At 39.4% G+C, this 9,874-nt stretch overlaps 1 pseudogene; it reads left to right on the top strand.

Moving 5' to 3' along the window:
• The first annotated feature begins 8,491 nt into the window (after window positions 1–8,491).
• On the top strand, window positions 8,492–9,207 carry LOC100754988 (annotated as a pseudogene).
• The last annotated feature ends 667 nt before the right edge of the window (window positions 9,208–9,874 follow it).

The following is a 9,874-nucleotide window of genomic DNA, read 5'->3' as shown; positions in this document are numbered from 1 at the left end:
CCACACCATTCCCTGGGCTTATGTCTTGGGCTATATAAAAAGACAAAGGAGTAATCTGAGCATGGGCATGCATGCATCCATTCCCTTTGCTGTCAGCTGTGGGTATGAGTAGTTGCTTCAGGTTCCTGCCTTGACTTCTCAGCAATGATGGGCTGTGACTGGAGCTGTGAGCTAAACAGACATATTCTCCCCTAAAGTTGTTTGGTTAGGGCGTTTTCTCACAGCAACGTGAAACAAAACCTAGACAAAAAGTTTGGTTACTGTAAGGGTGCTGAAATTGACCAATGGTGATGGTATATACTTGCCACCCATCCGAGTATTCAGGAACTCCAGCTCCACAGGGAGCGGCTTCCTCAGACAACCAAAAAGAGAACAGCTTCAACTGATGATTCCCCCCTTCCTCACTCTAAAGATGAGGAAGCTGAAGACCAGAGATGACAGACCTAAGATCTCTCAATAGTCAGCTCTTAAATCAAGAGTGTCACCAAGTTCTCCAAACTCTTGATTAAAGTTATTTCTCCCACCATCACTGTCATGATGATGGCATCAATCCCATCATGTACTTCACATCAAACAACAAGCTAGACAGAGAATTCTCTACAGCAGTGGTTCTCAACCTTCCTAATGCCGCCACCCTTCAATACAGTTTCTCATGCTGTGGTGACCCCCAACAACAAAATTATTTTTGTTGCTACATTGTAAGTGTAATTTTGCCACTATAAATATCTGTCTTTTCCAATGGTCTTGGGCTACCCCTAGGAAAGGGTCATTTGATCCCCAAAGGGATCACAACCCACAGTTTTAGAACCACTGCTCTAAAAATTCTCCCCATTTGATGATGAAGTTCAAGAATGCTAAGTAGCTTGAGCAAGCCTACATTCAATTCCAACCTGATACCAAATCCTGCCCCCATGTTTAAATTAAAGCTGGAGGTTGCTTGTTGACCATCAAAACATCAGGCCATCCCAAAGCCCACGGACAACTGAATGAGAACCAGATTACATAGTTAGAAGTGCTGTACTCTTCTTGTGTACTTTATCAAAATTGAGGCATAATGAATATGAGCATTCATATTGAATTCACAATGAATATGAACATCCAATAAAAATGAAATCTCCATCTCAGAGTTGTTTTCATCTCTCTCTGGACATTAGTTGTTTTTAACTTTATGTTGGTTATTTTATTGGGATAGGTTTGTGAATTTTCTACTCTTTCATCTATCACATTGTTGTATATGTTAATTTACATCCTGGCTCAGGAGGTTTAATGCTTATGGTGCAGATGAAACCTGTGTGTGTATGCCTTCGAAGATGCTGTCCCACTAGCAATTTCACTTTGCAAGTTTCGTGCCTAAATCAATTTCCTTCTAACATAGATAAGTAAGGTTCGTTTCAGGACAATTGCAACATCATTGCATTTCTATCCTATTTTTGCACAGATTGTAAATCTGCATCTCAGTTACTCAGAGTATCATGGTAAAAAAACATATGTATATTCCATTTTTAAAAATCTATCAGTGTATTGAATTATTGAGGACAGATCTAATAAGCCCAAAGGAAATAAATAATTCCAGCCTGAGTTTTTTACATAGAATAAATGAAAAATACATAAAATTGGAGATGGGGGAAAAGGGGAAGAAGAGGCTTCAGCGGAAGGTGGAATACCATAGATGAAAGAATGCAATGGGAAAAGAGAGCAACTGGGAGATGGGATAGGGGTTGAATAGGGGGAATTAAACTAAAGTAAAGTATGTATGAAAATACTACAAAGATGGGCAGTGATGGCACACGCTTTTAATCCTAGCACTCGAGGGGCAGAGGTAGGTGGATCTCTGTGAGTTCAAGAATAGCCTGGTCTACAAGAAAATACTACAAAGAAACCTGCTACTTTGTGAACTGGTTTTAATTTTTTAATTTTAACAGATACAAGAAATTTCCATAATATATTTACAAATATTCATATGTATGTGTTACATTAAAAATGAACATGGCTTACAAAAAATACAAGTGGCCTATAAATAAAAATCAAAGAAAGAGAACCAGATTAACAGTAACTGTGTAGAGTAAGGTCATTTAGACATCCGGCTTTACTACCATTTAAATTCTTTGCCAACTTCTTCCTAAGGCTTACCATATACTCCTTTAATTAATCAAATTCATATTCAGTTAACATAAGGCTCCACTGATGGTGTGAGATTTGAACTCTGCACCCTCTCAGCCCCTTTGTCTCACTGTCTGTGCCAATGTTAGATATCATGAGTTCTATACACTGAGAAGACCGCCACTACTTGTGATTATTTAGGCAAATCATTTATCACTTACAGGGATAAAAGGAATACAAACTATTTTAATATTGAACCTGTTTTTTCCTGTTTTCAGAGTCCTTCATCTGCTGGAAACCCAGGTTTCCCTGGAGTGTCATTGCCTTCTATTGAAGGACTTACTTGAACATATCATGTAATCCAGGGAAGGAATTGCTTTTTGTTTATTTAAAACGTTCTTACTTGCACTTGGATTTTAAACTGCAACTTCTAAGTAAAGAATTCCTCATTTGATTATTATCTTCCAGCATGTTAAAGAGGCTTCCAGCTTATATAATTTCAAATGAGAGAAGTATCTGTCCACTCTCACCTCTCTTCATATGTGTATCTGTTACATTAAAAATGAGCATGGCTTATGCATCCCCTTCCCCTGCTTTCTTGCCTTCTGTTTCTAATTCCCATTACACATTTGCTAGACCATGTAATGTGGCCCAGCAGCCATTATAAGTTCTCTGTTTTCTTTTACATTATTCTTTCACCTTGTGTTTCATTCCCACTCATTTCCTACCAATCTGTTATAAAGTTCACTAAACTCTCACTATGTCAAGTCTACTGATGACCCCACCAAGTCATGCCTCTTTTCAGGGTGGTCTTCACAATAACTCTGTTCAAATTTCCATACAGTGTGAATCCTTCTAGTGAAATTCCTTAGCTGTATATGATTTTAATCCCCCAGTTTCACAAAGCAATCAATAATAGTGATTTTTCATTGCTTTTCTAGTGTTTCTAACATCTAACCATATCTGAGTTCTGAGGCTGCTCTGTCTCTTAACCATAGACAGATTTTCTTACCTATTTTGTGTCTAACTTAAAGTTTGATAGGTCAGAAGTAACTACAGTGAATGGTATTTATGCTGTGGATGGCTGAGGATCATAACCCACTAAGGTTTTGTGAATGAAGGGTACAGGGAGGGTCGGTAAGTCACTCTAGTTAGCTGACTTGAGTTTGGTGCTATGTTGCTATGACAATATTCAGAACACCCATGGCTTCAAATTCCTTAGGATATCTTTGGACTTAGCATAGAGCTTCCTCAGTGTCCCTCCCCCAAGCCCAGCTTTCAGCTTCTTTGTGATATGGGGCTTCCATGTTCTTGTCACAACCATGCTGGTATACTGCTGTGACACTTACCTGATTTTTGAGTGACAGATGGGACTTTTCCTCTCATTCTGCTTCACCATCCATCTTAAGAGAGGTATGTGTGCCAGATCTCTAAACATGCTCTTTTTTCGGCAGTTCTTCTCCCCCATGGAAGCACTAATGATCTGGGTCCAGGATGGGCTTGTAGTCTTTGCTCTGTGATGGGGATTGTTTTCCTCATTCTGATCCCTTCACACGTAAAAACGGGGCATTTGCTCTTCCCCAGTGACAAAAGATTTGTTTCCTATAGGAGACCCATGAAAGAGGGGTCAAAGCTAATCTTTGTGTCTTTCTAGAGGAGTTTCTGCCCTTCCCCCCATCCTGCACCACTGAAAAGGTGTGTTTGGCATCTGACCTAGCCTCCTCCTTTCTCACACAGTAAAATCTACAGAGAAGAACATGCTCATACACATATATTCCCCTTGCACCTCCTGCTCCCATGAGCTCTACACACACACACACACACACACACACACACACACACGTATACACACACACACACACGTGTACACACACACACACATGTACACACACACATGTACACACACACACACACACACACACGTACACACACACACACACGTGCAAACACACAAGGCACTCTTGGCTTTCAACAGTCCAATTGAGTTTTCTTCTGATATGTTTTTATTCACTTCTACGACAGGTATCTTCTTCCCATGAACACTAGTAGCCAGAAAAATGGGGGCTCAACTAAGCCAATATCCATGCCTCTACTTCTCCTTCCCTGTCTTTCTTTGGCAGATTAGTTTTCTTGTATTAAGTCCCTCTTTAGTTCAAGAAAGTTCTAATATTGAAAATTAACTTCATTTTTATTTTTTGTTGGGGTAGAAATAACATGGCTCCCCTCAAACTCCTGGTCCTCCTGCCTCAACTTCCCAAATCCTGAGATGACTTAAATGGATAAGATTCTAATATTTTCTGTATCTGTTTCCACTATTATTCTAAAAGCTCTGGCAGGGATTGTCAAACCACTGTGTTACAGCTAATTGCAGGTTTGTATTTCGCCAAATTGAGGACTACTCATAGGAAGGTGTGTCCATGCAGGTGTTTCCAGAGAGGACATTCAAATCAGCAGGGCGTGCAGAGCCCATCTGCCCTCATTCAATGTCACTGGGCATCACTAAGCTGACTTTGGATGTGAATGCAGCCAGAAGGCAGAGCAAAAGCAAGCTTTCTCTGTTCAGGGGAAGATTAAAAGTTACATGATGGATCTCCCTGATTCTGTGGAATTTCTCCTTGTACTGAGCTACTTTCCCTTCTTTTGGCTTTCTTTACATAGTTATGAGTCTCTAGAAGGGAAGAAATCAATATTTGTTAACTAAAATTTATTTCTTCCCCTCTAAAGACTCATAACTATGTAAAGAAAATCAAAAGAAGGCAAACATATCAACTTTAAGTGATTTCTGATTAGATCAAAACAATTATAATTATATGCCTATGTATGCACAGAGAAAATAAGAAATATAATAAAATTAGATAATTAAATAAATTGGTTGACATAAGCAAAAATACATTTTTCAACACTGAATTAATTCATAGTCCTCAAATTTTTCTCAGAACTCCCATATCTTGAGTGTAACAGCATAAAGAAATTGCATTTAGTACTTCATTAGCAACTGGTCTCTTATTTATTATATTTATTTCTAATAATTTTGGAAATATTTAAAATCAGATTTAGGCTATGGATGTATAGCCAGTTTGTGTAATCTTTTATTTGATGAAATAGCTCTCAAACATACAATGTACCTGGAAACATTTCAAACCAAATTAGATGTATACCCCATGAATGAGAGAACCACAAAGTCAAATGCTGCAGTGAACAGAAGCAAGAAGAATTGCCTTTCTTTGTAGGTAGAATGCAGGACAGTGCACTTGAAGGACAGTTTGACAGCTGTCCCAAAGCCAAGTGTACCCTTGGATACTGTTGGTTTTTACCTAAAGGAGTTTGAAAAGTCACTGCGTGTTCATACATCAAACTACACCTGAACGTTTATCACAACTAAATTCATAATTGGCAAAATGGGGAAGCAATAAAAGTGTCCTTCACTGGGTAAATGGATAACTGAGCTGTGTAGCAATGGATAATGGGATTCATCACTGGAGGGAAATGAGCTAACACGCCATTGAAGCACAAGAGAATCTTAAATCGGTATTGCTCCGTAGAAGGGCTCTTAAATGCGTGCTGCTACATGAAATGGTCTCGTTTGAAAAGGTTGCCATGGCTTGAGTCTCACTACAAAGCATTCAGGAAAAGACAAAACTGTGTGATTTCCCACAGTAACAGAAAAGAGAGGTAGGCAGGAGCAGGGGGGGTTCAGAACAGAGAGACTTTAAGGCATTGAAATTGTTTTATAAAGTGCAATAATGCTGGGCGTATTATCAATTTAACCAAATTCACAGAGGCAACCATACCCAAACTGAAAACTACCAACCTTGTAGACTTTCTCTGAGGGACAAATAGCGTATCCAGGAAGAGCAGATGCTGCCAAAGCTACCACCTGCATGGAGGACCCTGCCAGTGAAGGTGTTTGCGCGTGTGGTGACTAAGTGAATGGTGATCTCTGCTTTCTGCTCCACTGTTTGGTGAATCTGAAATGGCCCTGCAATTAAAGTATGAGAATGGAAGGGTTAAGACACCTGAGATCAAGAATTTAAATAACAGGGCAGGTAAGATGACTCAGCCAAAAACAGTGCTTGTCACCAACCTGAGTTCCATCTCCAGAACCCACCTCATAAAAGGAGGGGGCCAATTCCGCCAAGTTGTCCTCTGACCTCCACACAGGCTTCATGGTATAGCCCCCTGCCCCATGTACATACAAAATAAATAAATGCAAATATTTGTTTAAAAAAAGAATCTAAACAAATACTGGGACCAGTCCTTTACCTTGAAACAATATATGAAAATAATAATAATAATTTTTCAGAAAGGAAACTTGGTTGGGAAAACTGAAAGTTATCTGAAGAAAACCATGAAGCCAGGACAACATAAGGCACAAGAGGAAAATACAACTCACGTAATGAGTAAACAGCACACACAGCTGTATCCTGGGTCCAAGAAACAAAGCAAGAGGAACAGAGAAATCACGTCAGATATCAAGGGCTGCCAGTCAGAGATGGGAAGCCACCTCAATGTAGAGGCAAGGAGACCAAGCTTTGTTAGTGTCACTAACAAAATGACTCAGAAAACTTGTGTGGTGGCTTTCAAAAGATAGAAACACAGGACATAGAGTTGGTTTTCTATGTAGCCTGGGAGTAAGGAGCTCAAATATGAAATAGTATGCCAGCAATGCAAATAGAGAAAGTTGGGAGGTTTCACAGGCAAAGAACGTAGGGGTGGGTTGACTGATTTGATCAGAGTGATGAAGAGAAGGGAGAAATCAAACACGCAGGGTTTCGTGCTGTGCTAATAGTACTGCAATTTTCTCATTAGTGTCTCCAATCCATCCTTTCCCAAGAACATTTTCTGGTTCTGCCTTTAAACTTGTCCATGCCAGAATTAGATAACTTCGAAAAAAGGTTAAAAAACAATGTTATCGAGGTAAACTATTCCTGAAATAAGAATCTATTTGCCAGGCAAAACTCACTTTATATTCAAACTACAGTTTAAATGTTTGGTCCAAACATGACAAATGTTGGACTCAATTGGTTTGTGGGTCTTATTTCTACACACTCACACTCACACACTCCCTGGGCTTCAATAAATAAAATCTTTTTAATTTATCTTCTAGCAAGTGTATTTACCAAACCCTTGTGATGCAGATAGACTTTTATAAAGTTAATTAAGAATAAAATTCTTTGTCTTCAAGGAAAGAAAATAAGATAATGCAGACTCAAGTGTTTCAAATGATTTTAAAAATGCAATAGCCTGCCAGGTAAAATACACACAGCACATTACATAAACACTTGTGAACATGTATACATACACAGACTCACATATTCACACAGATACACCCATGCACAAATACACACAAATATAAGTGCACATACACTCATGTACACATCCACAGACACATATGCATGCACATATATACATACATTCACACATCCGCACACACAAGTGTGTGAACTCTCAATCATACGTGCACACATACAACATAAACACTTTTTAGCTCTCTAGATTTTACTAATGTTGTTATCTAAGTTTTTAAATACATTTAAAAATAACTTAAGTGAAAGATCCTTTAGGATTCAGTAATTTAAAATGCCCACTTGTTCATGTTGCTTCAACATGAGTTGAAATTGGGTCTGCTAAAAGACCGTTTATATGGGATGAGTGTGAAATTATTCCTGTGTGTTTTCATGAGCGATAGATATTTATTCATATTCCCTTTCACAGAGATACTGAGAACAGCAGCCTAAATTCAATAAATACAAAGACAATTGAGACATAAGCCCAACCCTATGCTGCCTCGCCTCTCTCTGCCTGCTTACACATCAATAGACTGGTATTCACTCTAGGGCCTAGCACTTAGGACTATTAAAACCAAATAATGTGTGCAAGTACACAGAATGATGTCTGATACATGGTAAATATTCAGCCAGTCGATATCTTCTGTCAGTGTTACTATAAAATATTCCTTTCATTTCTTATCTATACTTAATTTCTAAATAAATTCCCACATAGTAGGTACCAAATAAACTTTTAGTAACTGAAGGAGTGTACAATATGTCCAGAGTATAGGAAGTGGCTCTGACTCTGGAAATCTAACATCTAAATAGAAGAAAGGAGAATGAATAGCCATTATCTGTTTGGCATTGACTACATAGCAGTTTTCACACTTTAGACCATTTACTGCTTGTAAGGAAGCCATGAAATGAGTTTTAATACAATAGTCATGGACACCACTCTGGGCTCTTTAGGATAAGGAATTAAGGCATACAATGAGCTTACATGTAGTCACACTGTTTTCAAGTGATATAGCCTGTATTTGACTAAACCCAGCATTCATGATCTGCATAAAAGCTTTCTGAGTGAAGTATCTAGATGTATAACATATTAAGCTAAATTATCTATGAACAGAGGTAAGCCCCAGGATGTCACCACTAACCCATCCTTGATCCTGGCTACAGCACAACTGCCTGTCTACCAAGAGCTGGTAAAGGAGGCCATAGCCTACAGAAACAAGTTGGGTGGACCATGAGAGGATCAGGTAAAGATGCTTTGTGCTGTTTGGAGCAGAAATACTAACGATTCAGGCTGTGTACCCACAGAAGTGGTGGCAGGCAACCTTTCATAAGGTTGCAATGGTGGTCCTCGCCAGGCACTTCATTGAGCTTTACAAAGAAGCTGGGTGGACCAAAAGAGCGGGCTTCTCATCAACTTATCCTCAGCATGGGAGGAAATTGAGGCTGGAAAGGATCTGGAGAAGCAGTATGGCATCCACTGCAACATGACAATTTTTCTCCTTAACTGGGCTATGTGACCTGAGCTGAAATGGGCGTGATGCTCAATCTGCCCTTTATGGGGCACATCCTTGGCCTGCATATGGCAAACACAGAGAAGAAAGCCTATTATCCCTAGGAAGACACTGGAGTAAAGAGTGTCACCAAAGTCTATAACTGCGAGAAGAAGTAGAGTTACAAGACAACTGTCATGGGTGCCTCTTTCCGTAACGCAGGTGAGATCAAAGTACTAGCGGGATGTGATTTCCTCACCTTCTCACCTAAGCTCTTGAGGGCTGAAATTGGAAAGAAGTGCAGCATCTGTTGGGCCCCAGACCTGCAGTGACTTTGAGCTGGGTCCTAATTACAGGTGGCTTATGACAAATCTTGAATTTTTTAGTGCTTGAGGAAGAGATGGATCATAGGCTTCTGATTTTATGTGAAATTTTGTCTAACTTATTAAAGCAATTGTTTTCCAAAAAAAAAACAAAAAACAAAAAAAAACAAAAAAAAGACGGGCATTGGTGGTGCATGCCTTTAATCCCAGCACTCAGGAGGCAGAGCCAGGTGGATCTCTATGAGTTCGAGGCCAGTCTGGTCTACAGAGGGAGTTCCAGAACAGGCTCCAAAGCAATACAGAGAAACCCTGTCTTGAAAAACCAAAAAAAAAAAAAAAAAAAATGTCTTAACGAATGAAATGCACAAAATTCAAAAGTACTCCAATATTGTTTTCATTATTTCCACTCTCACTTGTTCACCTAAGCCCACAGAGTAGAAAGAAACTGGAGCCCAGCATCACCACTGGCAGAGCTGCAGTAGGCATTAAGGCTGAGACTAGCCACAAACACTCAGTTCCTCATTAGCGGTACTAAGCTTTAGACAGAGTCTTGATGGTGGCCAACATCTTCTCTCACACAGGCCTGTTCTAGTCATGCAAGATTTAGTTGCAAGAAAAGTCCTCAGAAGACAAACGCTGAAAGGGCTTGCTTATCTTCTGGAGCCAGGACAATTCA

Source organism: Cricetulus griseus (assembly GCF_003668045.3).
Source record: "Cricetulus griseus strain 17A/GY chromosome 1 unlocalized genomic scaffold, alternate assembly CriGri-PICRH-1.0 chr1_0, whole genome shotgun sequence".
Lineage (NCBI taxonomy): Eukaryota > Metazoa > Chordata > Mammalia > Rodentia > Cricetidae > Cricetulus > Cricetulus griseus.
This window is presented reverse-complemented; position numbering and strand designations above follow the sequence as displayed.